The sequence below is a fragment of the Alligator sinensis genome, unplaced genomic scaffold, assembly GCF_000455745.1.
Source record: "Alligator sinensis unplaced genomic scaffold, ASM45574v1 scaffold109_1, whole genome shotgun sequence".
NCBI lineage: Eukaryota > Metazoa > Chordata > Crocodylia > Alligatoridae > Alligator > Alligator sinensis.
In genome coordinates, this window is record NW_005841852.1 from 1,753,735 (window position 1) to 1,765,372 (window position 11,638).

General features: G+C 50.3%; 1 protein-coding gene across 1 annotated transcript in view; it reads left to right on the forward strand.

The window, feature by feature from the left end:
* Nucleotides 1–3,379: 3,379 nt before the first annotated feature.
* LOC112551534 overlaps nucleotides 3,380–11,638 on the forward strand; it is an 18,707-nt gene continuing 10,448 nt past the window's right edge. Inside the window, exon 1 of the transcript XR_003095838.1 lies at nucleotides 3,380–3,448. The gene's annotated coding sequence lies outside the window, so the exon portion shown is untranslated. The remainder of the gene's footprint in view (nucleotides 3,449–11,638) is intronic.

The window sequence follows — 11,638 nt, forward strand, 5'->3', positions numbered from 1 at the left end:
TGGGGAGGAAGAACCAGCGGCACACCTACAGGCTGGGGAACTCCCTTCTTGCCAGTGTCAAGACAGAAAAGGATCCTGGAGTCATCATTGATGCCACAATGAACATGGGCCAACAGTGTAGGGACACGGTCAGGAAGGCCAACCATACCTTGTCGTGCATCCACAGATGCATCTCCAGCAGGTCCAAGGAGGTGATCCTCCCCCTCTATGTGACACTAGTCAGGCCGCAGCTGCAGTACTGCATCCAGTTCTGGGCGCCACACTTCCAGAGGGATGTGGCCAATATGGAGAGGGTCCAAAGGAGAGCCACCCGCATGATCAGGGGGCAGCAGGGCAGGCCCTATGAGGAGAGGCTGAGGGACCTGAACCTGTTCAGCCTCCAAAAGAGAAGGCTGAGAGGGGATCTACTGGCAGTCTACAAACTAGTCAAAGGGGACCAGCAGGCATTGGGAATTCCCTGTTCCCCCAAGCAATCCTGGGAGTTACGAGAAACAACGGACGCAAGCTAGCGGAGGTTAGTTTCAGGCTAGACATTAGGAAGCCCTACTTCATTGTCAGGGCGGCTAGGACCTGGAGCCAACTTCCAAAAGAAGTGGTGCTGGCTCCTACCCTGGGGGTCTTTAAAAAAAGGCTGGACGAACATCTGGCCGGCGTCGTTTGACCCCAGTACTCTTTCCTGCCACGGCAGGGGGTTGGACTAGATGATCTCCTCAGGTCCCTTCCGACCCTACAAACTATGAAACTATGAAACTACAAGCTCATCAGGGGAGATCAACAGCAAATAGGTAGAGCCCTTTTCACCCCAGCACCACCTGGGGTGACAAGGAACAATGGTCATAAGCTGATGGAGGATAGGTTTAGCTTAGAGATCAGAAGGCAATATTTTACAGTTAGGGTGGCCAAAATCTGGAACCAATTTCCCAGGGAAGTGGTCCTCGCCCCTACCTTGGACAAATTCAAAAGGAGGTTGGATGATCACCTGTCTGGGGTCTTGTGAACCCAGCAGTCATTACTGCCGGCAGGGGGTCAGGCTATATGATCTGTTCAGGTCCTTCCTGACCCTAGCTACTATGAAACTATGAAACTGGAAGACCACAGTAGCTGTGATGTCCTAGCTCTGGGGTTCCATGCACCCCGAGGCTGTGAGATCACAGATGCACCCTGTGGAACCGAAAGGCATGGTGCCAGGGCCCAGTGTCTGCAGCTATGGGACTCTGGGTCCCAGCAGCTGTGCTACCATCAGTTGTGGGCTCCCAGCCTCAACTGTGTATGGTGTACCCCTGCAGCTGGGAGCCACATCAGCAGACCATGCTATATGGGCAAATTGAAGCTCAATAGCAACCAGGTATAAGGTTAGTACATGTTTTCAAGGTCTAACTTTATAGGTGGTTGGAGCTCTTTATGGCATAGTGGCTAAGTACAGACAATCAAAAAGCCCAAGGCTGAATTGATTCACTCTTTGCAGGTTAGTTTAAACTTCAGAGATTAAACTGAGAAGCAAGTGAACAAACATTCACTTTTGATTCAGGAAATGCAGCCACATGCCTTCAGTGACTCAGGCCAGAAACCAGGGGGCGCTAGAGCATGTCTCCCAGCCTACCAGCCACTGTCAAAGGGAAGGGACTGAAGCTCCAAGACTTTTCCCCCCCTCTCTGCTGGAGCAGAGTGGGTGTGGCCAGGCTCCATTCTTGGCTACATGCTGGAGGCTGGGGGTTTAAATCCCTTTTGCAATGGTGGCAGTGCTAGGGGAGGCATGGGGGCCTATGTCCAACTCTCCAAGCTCCAGTACCATGTGGTCTGTGGCAGCTGTGACCACCCTGCCCCGCCCCACTCCCACCCTCAGTGCAGCCCCACGCCAGGAAAAGGCTTGCACTCCCAGGAAACCATGACAGAGGGTGCTGCCCCTGTCAGGGTCCCTCACCCCTCCGCACTCCAGTGGCAGGGACAGGGCCATGGCCAGAAGCCAGCTGGCATGGCCCCCCCCCAGGCAAGGGGGCAGGGGGGGGATTATTTCCCCCTTCTACAGCATCTGGCAGAGGGGGCAGGGAAGGAGCTTATTCTGCCACTCACCCTGCACAGGGAGGGATCAGTGGTGCTGGTTGGGGCAGGAAGACCCTGGCTGCAGTCCCCTGGGGATAGAGGGAGTAGAGAGGGAATAAACCCCCTCCCTGTCCCCTCTGCCTCAGGGGGCCATTTTGGCCAGTCTCTGGCCATGTCCTCGCCCCCCACTGCTGGAGCAGTGAAGGAGGAGTGCCAGGTGGACCCTGGCTCAGGTCCATGCTGGTGGGACAGGGAGGGGGGAATTAAACCCTCGCCCTGGCCAATTCACTTGAGGCTACTGCCGGGGCTGGCCATGCCTCCAACGCTGGAGCACTGAGTGGAGAAGTGCCGGGCAGGTCCATGCTGGTGAGACAGAGGAGGCAAGGGGGAATAAACATCTTCCCTGCCTATTTCACCTTAGGGGGGGCAGTGTCTGGCCATACCCCAACCCCTGCCTGCTCCTGCTAGGAAGCAGAGGGGCAGGGCCAGCCCTACTCCATTGCAACAGAGAGCACAGGCCCACCAAGGGCAGCGGAGCATGCCAAGATGCTGGGGGACTCTGATTTAACTTAAACCAGGAAGGGGTCTGGGACAGACATTGCATAAACCGATTTGAGCTCAATGAGTTAAGTCTGATACTACATTCAACCAAGTTTATCGCAAACCAGTTTTGGCCATTTTGAAACTGGTTTATGTGCACTGAACTTCTGTTTTGTACAGGCTTAAACCAGTTTCTGATCACTTAAGCCAGTTTATGTGTAACTTCTGTCCCTAATCTTAAACTTGTTTGTGTGTAAATTCTGTCCCTAGCTGACAGGTACTTTACACATGTAGCTGTTCTCAAGGTAATTGCATGATACCTGCAACATGTAGAGGGGGCCTCACTGTCATAACTTTAATAATTTTCAGAAGTGACAACTGAGTAACAGAGAGGACAGCTTTATTCCAACTGCTGTTAACACCTCTTTATTTTCAGTGACTTGTTTAATTCCAAAGGGAAGTTCATGCATTTACAGTTTTGAGTAGCTGTACTAATCTGTCATTTATTAATGCACAGTTTAAAAAATAGGACTGAAATACCACTTCTTTGAACATGCTAAATAAAGCCTTGGAGTAGTTATTAAGAGAACAAATTTGTTTTTGTATTTTCATCTGTCTCTCTGTAGCTCTACAAGTATGCAATCAACTCCTGCTCTGGACTCATATCAGAAGCTATGTCCCCAGTTGACCCAGCTGTAAATGAGTACCTGGTCAAAGGCACATATCATTCCCTTATGTACTATTACTTAAGAAAGTGATGTACCTTAACCACATAGTTCAGTGGACCATTAGGTTTGAACGGATCTGCCTAGCAGAGGCTTCTGGCCTGGGACTGTGCAGGTGTTCGTGTCTGCCTGCACTGGAGCAGGTAAGAAGGGAGGGGGACAGGGAGGCAGGGGAGGACCACGGGCGATCGCCCTGGTCCAAAGGGCTGGGCCAGTTCTTACTGAGTCCAGCCGGGAGCGACATGGAATGGCCAGCAGGTGGACAGGAACATAGGAAAAGCTGCAGTGGGAGCAGGGAGGAGTGGAAGCAAGAGGGCACACGGAAGCACGGGGCCTGCGTTGGTGTCCTGGGGCCCAGAGTGGGGTGGCAGGAGTGTGGGGTGTGGGCTGGCAGGGGTCCTTGGAATTAGCCAGTGCATGACCTAGTTACACCTGAGTTTTCCACCATACAGCCCCAGCCAGCTGGGATCCCTCATGCTCCTGCCATCCCACTCTGGGCCCTGCCAGTGCTGGTCCCGGTACACCAGTGCAGGCCCCGTGCTCCCATCCAGCTGTCACTGGCTCCTGCACACATGCTCTTTCCCAGTCTCCCCACCCCAGCTTCACAGTACAGGAAGGGACCAGCATGCACAGCCCTGACCCTATTCTTGCCCGTCCCCCTCCCGCTGCCAGCGCTTCCTGGTGCAGCCACTCAGAACCCACATGGGGCTGTCCTGTATCTCCGCCATGTCACTGCTGCCTCTGGGCTGCCCCATGGGGCAGTGGTGGTGGCACAGAGCAGGCACAAGCAACCCTGTGCGGGCTCTGAGTGGTTGCACCAGGAAGCACCAATAGCAGAAGGGGAAGGGGATGCCTTTCCCTCATGCTGTATAGCAGTTTGTTCCACACCACTGCTGCTCAGCCTGGGCCCCATGCCAGCTCTGGGCTTGCCCGTCGGGGATGAGCTGCAGCAACAGCTGGGCAGATACTGCTGCTTGGCATGAAGGAAATCTTCCCCACCCCCCTTGCCGCTGGCAGGCAGTTTTAGCTGCATCTTCCCGGAGCCCGTGCTATGCTAGGCTGCGGTGCACCTCCTTCACTACCACTTGTGAGCTGCCTTGCTGCTGCTCCACATGGTCACTGCTGCCATGCTGGGCAGCCCAGAGGCAGCAGCGAAGGAGCCACACTGCAGCCTAGCATGGCACGGGCTCTGGGCAGATGCACCCAAACCTGCCTGGCAGCAGTGCGGGGGGGAGGGGGAATGCTTTCCCCCATGCTGAGCAGGAGTTACTGCTCAATAGCAGCAGCTGCTGCTGCTGAGCCCTGACCAGTGAGCCTGGAGTCAAGGAGGAGTGCGCAGGGTTGTGGCTGCATGCACTGGTTCCTGCAGCAAGGTGGTGCAGAACGGGCTCGGGGCATGCTGGGACTTTGCACTGTTGGTGGTGGTGGGGAGGCTCTGCAGGTCGCTTGGGCTCCAGGCTGTTGCAAGGTGGGGGCGAGTGCTGACCAGCTCAGGGAGGCATGCACAGGGCACTCCCATGCACACCCCACATACCCTCAAACCCCTCCTGCAAACCCCACAGCCACACCCCCCCATACACAATCACACACCCCACAAATCCCCCCCACACATACACCCCCACAAACACATCTCCCCACAAACCCCACACCCACCCACCCATACACCCCAACACCCCTGCGCACCCCATGTACTATACAAGAGTAAGACTGCATTTTGAGCTAGTATGCAATCACTTCCTCATATAAAGTGCAAACACATGCAAATCAGGACAATTTAAAAAAAATTAAATTAAAATATATTATTATGGGTGTTTGATTTTTAGTATATAATTTGGGTTTTTCCCCCCTAAGATGGCAGACTCTCTTCCCCAAAGGAGTACTTCTAGGGGCAAGAGGAGGGACTTCCAGTGGCAAAGGTCAGAGGTTAGGGGTGGGACTTCCATCCCAAGATGGCAACCAGGGGGTGGGGCACCTGTCAAGGGGCAGGGCTACCCTTGTGGCCCTTGACAGCTTGCCAAAACTCGGTAAGCAGCCCCCCACCCAAAATAATTGCCTGCCCCTAGTCTATCATCTGACAGGATTCCGAGATGTCTTTCTTTTACACACTGATTCCCTACCAGTTAAGAGGGAAGACTGCCATCTAGTCAAATCACACTCCTATGACATGCAAGTTTTACCTTGGAAGAGACTGATAATAAGTGCACTAAGCTGGATGTAGCAGGATGAAAGCCTGAATTTGTATTAGGTTTGTACTCAAATACTTAAAAAATGTAGTAAACTGAAAAGGTTACCTTGAAAGCAAGCTGAAGGAGCAAGTCCATTAGTAAACCTCAAGAATACAGTCATTATTAATGATCTTTCAATGACTCTAAGAACCACAGTAAGTGCAAGATCAATGCAAAGATAATTTTGTATCTCTTCCTTAAAAAAGCACCCCATGATGTTACATTGTTTTCTTTTATAAAAGATTGTAAGTCATGAAAGCAAAATATAGGTAAAATCTGTTACCTTGTAGACATCACGCTTGGTTTTCAGGTATGCCCTTGTATACATAATATTTTTTTCAGTTTTAGAGATGAAAAGGAGGCTAAAAAAAGATTTAAAGAATAAGAATCAGTTATGGAGGCATGACACCGAAGTAAAAAAGTCTTGCTGAGTAAAGAAATGGCTACTTATTACCAAAATTCCTCTAGGAACCATCATTAGTATCCAAATGCTTCTCACATGAGATAGATCCTTAGTAGATTTTGTGGTATCTTCTGCTCTTCTCCATTTTGTGGGGGTGGAAAACTTAGCTTAGATCCAATCCGCTAGACAGCCAGGTCAATCTGAGCTGTGTCAAATGCACCTGGGGGAACTGTACACAAAACTCCCAATCCATAATAGCAGCTCAGCTTGCTGATTGTTGGTCCCAGCCCTGGGACTACAACAGACTCTTGAACCAGCTCTTGTCCAGTGCCAAGACTGGGTCTGATTCAGTGAAGTCCTATACCACATCACTCACTTACTGTGCAAGTGCTCAGAACATGTTCTAACTATTAATACAGCATGGTCATGCTTACTATGGTTGAAATGAAACAGCTAAAGGCTAAAAGGCCCATGTATGAAGGCCCTGAGGCTTGTTTGACCCATCCCCAGTTAGAATAGTTTTGAGGGTATCCTAGGCTGCCCTTGTTGGAACAGCTACTTAGGGTGCTGACAGATGTGGGAGAACAAAACAAAACACACTCTACCAGAAGCAGCAGTGTGTTACTTTGACCCAGCTCTGCAGCATCTGTAGAGATCAGGAGCTTCAGCCAGGGCCAGATTAACACATAGGCAAACTGGGCACATACCTAAGGTCCTGAGCTGCAGGGGGCCGTAGACCTTCCCTCTGTGGTGGCAGTGTGAATGGCCCCATCTCCCTCCCTGCCCTTCCCATCCCCTCCTCTCCCCTCCGCCAGCCTTGCCACCATGGTGACTGCTTCCTAGCAGTGGCTTCAAGCCCTGCTTCCAGCAGGCAGCAGCACCAAGGTGGAGAGTGGGGTCTCAACCAGTCCCACAAGTGTGTTTGTCTAGAGCCCACTAAAAGCGTAATTTGGCCCTGGCTTCTGCAGGGCTTTTTGGTGCTTTTAGCTAAAGCTGATTCAAACAGCTATTAGATAAAAGTGCCGAAAAAGTCCCACTAAAGTGCCCGATCTCTACAGATAGTGGAAAAGCCGGGTGTAACTAGGTCATGCACTGGGCTCAGCACAGGAGCATGCCAAGTTTAAAGTAAAATGTCATTTTTTTTCCATGGCTACAAGCAGCCTTACATGTCATTCCCCTGGCTGAGAACCCAGGAAGAAGGTCTTTAGTTCACCTTTCTGTGATCCTTTGCTTTTGTACACCACATATTATTAGTTCCACAGTCTAACGTACAAGACACGGCCTCCATTGCCCTAATATTATAAAGGGCTTAATTTCAATCTCTAATATTTATAAGTACATTTTATACTACTTACATGACCAATTACTGAATTGCCCACATGAGTCATATTTTACAAAACAGATTTGTGAATACTTTCATGCACTGAAACCAGAGTCCACTTCCAGAGAATAAAATCAGGTTCCATGATGGCACTGACTGATAAAACAAATCACTTGGAGATAAGTGGCTTTATACTTTACTCTGTAGGGCAGTTGTTATAACTCTTCCTTTGATGAAATCTGATTCAGTAGCATCTGAAAGCTAGCTTGATCAGATAATCTGAGACTTTACAAAGTGATCCATACTTAGCCAACAAGGAATACAATTTTTTTTTTGAACTAAGAGGCCAATAGGCTTAACTGCAGTACCTGCCTTCCCTCCACCCTCTTCTCAAATAGTGTTTGCTTAAACCATGACTTAGTACAGGATATGAATTATCAAGGGTCCCCAAAAGCCTGAACTATCATTTTGGGAGTGGAAATAGATTTGTGCTTGTGCTAAGAAAAGAAACTGAGCCCCTAATTTCTTTGCCTAGATAGAAAGGCTTGCAAATTGAGAATATAAAAAAAAAACCCCCAAACAAACAAACCCCAATCTCCCCCACCCCCACCTAAAATATAAAATGTAGCTCTTTTCTTGGAATGGAAAATAGATGGAGAAGAACCTATCGCTCAGCTTCCCTCAGTGGGTGAAATATCTACTTCCCATTAGCTAATCAGCCCCAGCAATGAGGACTCATCATCAGGATTATATTGCATTTCTGTGAATCAACTGTCTACTGATGGCAATTCCTAACCACAGTGAATAAACAGCACCAGTAAGGCTTCATCATTTCCTCCTTGGTTTCAGTCTCACCAACGGTCAGTCTAGAACTACTGTACAGATGCCTGCCTAGAGATATGAGAAATAAAGTCAGCATAGGTACAATTTTAGCTGTCTGGACCTAGTCTGATAGTAGCAAAAAAATACTTCAGGAACCCACAACATGCTCTTTTCCAATTTCCACCATCCACTATTCAGTTTTGACCCCACACTAAATACAGAACTAGTATTTTGATACTTGGGCCTGTCTCTGATATTGCTGACAGCCTGGACTGCAGAGCACCAAAAGCAATTAAAGCAGAAGGATTTTACCAGATTAGAAGGCTCCATTTTTTGAGGGTTCAGCCAGCTCAGCTTCCAGTCCTCACAAACAACTACTGAGCAACATCAGCTTGTTTCACAAACTAGCATTTATGGTGGACTGCTAGTAGCCCAAGAGCAACCTGCTAGTGCAGAAGCACCACAGAGTGCTTGCCAGATAGGAGGTGTATATTCTGAGTGTGAAGTCTGAAGTCTGCTGCTCTCTCACAATGAGGGGAGAAGTGATAGGAGTATCGTATATTGTTAGTAAAGACATGTAACAGTGCTGTGGCTAGCCCAGAAGTAGGACAGTTGAGACACAAAGGATGCAAACTCTAACCCTTCTCAACCAAGAATGTCCCTGAGAAAAGGCTCAGTGGTTAGATTTTTAAAAGGGAAAAATGAGAGACTCATATAAGCTACCCCATGGACTGCCTATCTATGCTGCTGCACATTGCAGCCATCTACTACTATAAGCAACATACTGTGCAATGAAGAAGCTTCTTAGGCCTATGCCAGGCTGTGGGAGGGAACTGTTGGTGCCTCCCACTTTAAGGGCTGAACCAAGCAGCCAGCAGGTGCTTGATTGTGGTGGCCATTTTAGATCTCTGGCTGCCTATATAAACAGAGCAGTTCGCTACTGGCAGGTCAGGCAGAAATATTGCCTGGCTGTAAGCAACACCCGTGGAGGTAAGGCCAGGAGCTTAAGGGGCAGGTTTGGAGGCTCCTGGTCCTGGGCATGACCTAAAACTGCACCCTGCCAGGAGTGGGTGGCCTGGTGGGGCTCTCAGTGGTGCAGGAGGCCCCAGGAAATAACAGGCTAGTTACCACCCTGGTGAAAAGCAGGTTGGGGTGCCTTAATAGCCCTAGGTCCACAACTGTGTGGGTTACCCCATAGTAGGGCCAAGAAGGCAGACCCAGGTTAGGGAGTAGGCTAGAGGCTCAGAAGCCTGACTTCAAACACCCTTCACTAGTCAATGCTGGGGCCAGGACCAGAAAGGTCAAAAGGGCCAGGGGCCCACCGTGAGAGATGCCCAGAGCTGAGGGCCTGGGGTTTCTGACTGGCCTTGAAGGTGAGGCCAGGGTCTTTGTGGCCAAAGGTCCCATGGGGACCATGCCCAAGAGGGAGAAGTGTTCAGGGAGCTAGGCAGCCCAAAATGAGAGTGGAATAGGCTGCCTAATTGGGGGGATCCAGTTGGTGTCTGTACTGAAGGATTCTGGGGCTGGTGACATTAAGAACTGTCATTGTCACTGTTACATTAAGAACATGGCACTTTACACAACCATGAGTTAAAACACCACTAAACCAAATAGGGCTCATCCCACCTGTTGGGTGGGGGGGGGCTTGGGGATGCCTGCAATGGCCCTGACTAGCAAGCAGCAGTGCTCCAGCAGCCTCCCAGGAGGCCACAGAACTGCCCCCTTTCTCAGCCCCCCTGCCACATGTTCCCCCAACTACCACTGCTGGGATCTAAGGGAGAGCTGGGAGGGGGGGCTCTGTTCTGCCACCCCTGTCATGACAAAGCTGAGCCAGCAGTGGTGTGCTGCCTCTGTCAAGAGACTCTGGCTCAGGTGGAGCTGGGCAGGGGACTTGGGGAAGGGAGCCCCCTAGGCTTGCAGGACCTGTTTTCCACCCCCTCCCAATATTCCAGCCTGAGTAGTTGAGGAAGACCTGTGAGACAAGGGGGCTCCATTCCATTCCACCCTACCTTCCCACCCCAGCTCTGGCCACCACAAAGCCAAGCCAACAACTATGTGCTTTTGCTTTTAAGAGGCTCGGGGTTTGGGGAGGGGCTGAGAAGGGAGGCCCCCCTTGCCTCACAGGTTCCCCCAGTTAACCCAGCTAGCATCTTGGGAGAAGCTGGGCCTGCAAGGCAGGGGGTTCCATTTTGCCCCACCCCCCTGCCCGAGCCTCTTGATAGCAGCAGCATGCAGCTGCCAGCTCAACTTTGTAATGGCCAGATATTGGGGCAGGGAGGGGGAACAGACCCCCCTCACCTCATGGGCCCAGGCTGCCCCCCCCCCCCCAAGACCCCAGCAGGGGTACCTTCTCCTACTCCCATCCTTTTTACCATCTTCCTCCTGTCCCCTCCATTGCTGCACAGGGAAGAGACTCTTCTGTCTGTAATAGACCTGGGGGCAGAACTGGGCTGGTGCTGTCTGGCACAACCACTAGCCCAGCTTCAGAAGGGCACATGGGATGCAGGCAGAATCACTTGAAATTAACCTTTGTTCCCTAAGGTGCTCTGCCTTAGAGTGCCTTCAGCTAATAGGTGATTTATTGAGGGTTAATTTTTCATGAGATGGATCATTTTAAAAGTACTCTGCAGCAATGAATGCTCATTATGTTTTGGCTGTAGAGCATTTTCAGGGGCCTCACTGCATAACAAAGGTAGCGACTCTAAGTGCTTTCATTTAATTGCATGATGGGATCTAAGGAATAGTATCACAGATCCCAAAAATTGTGCATGCTGCCATGCCAGACATTCAAAGTGTAGTGTGGCAGGATGTGCAATTTTGGGAATCTAGGATAAAATTCCTCAGATCTTCATACATCTGCCAACACTTAAGGAACCTTGCACCAAGAAGAAGCTTCCACCTGCACATGTACCCTTTGAATAGGTTGGTGTACAGGGAGCCACTTCCCAATCCCAGGCTCTCCGCATGCCCAGACCTTTAAAAGGCACAGACACAGCACAGTCTTGGCTGCATACATTCCCATTTAAAGTTCCTTGTGAAGATCCCAGCACACAGGCAGCCTGGCAAGGAGGAATCAGTCTTCAATGGGGAACTGTGTGCCTGCAAGTGTAAAGAGTGCAAGGGCCAGCCCACACCATAGAGTGGCTCCCCAGCCTAGGCTTCCCTCATGCCCTTTAAAATAAGCAACATAGCAAATGTTAACATTGTTGCAGGATGATGCTGCATGAAAAAAGATAGATATGTAAATCTGAGGTGTAGGTCAATTCTGTGACAGGTTTACCATTTTTATTAGGGGTGTGCAAAACAGGTCGTATTCTATTCAGATTTGGATTCAGCCCTCATTTGGGACAGTGATTCGATTAGTTGATTTGGATCACTGTCCCCAAGTGGATTCGGTCAGATCAAAATCTGAAGATTCTATGCTGATTCAGAGAATCAGCAATTCGGCCATAGATACAGCTTTAAATGTTTTTTCTACATATGTCAAGGTACCAGGCATGGCTTATGAATGCTGCGATGCTAAGGTGGATAGAGCATCCCACGGGGGGGGGGGGGGGGGGGG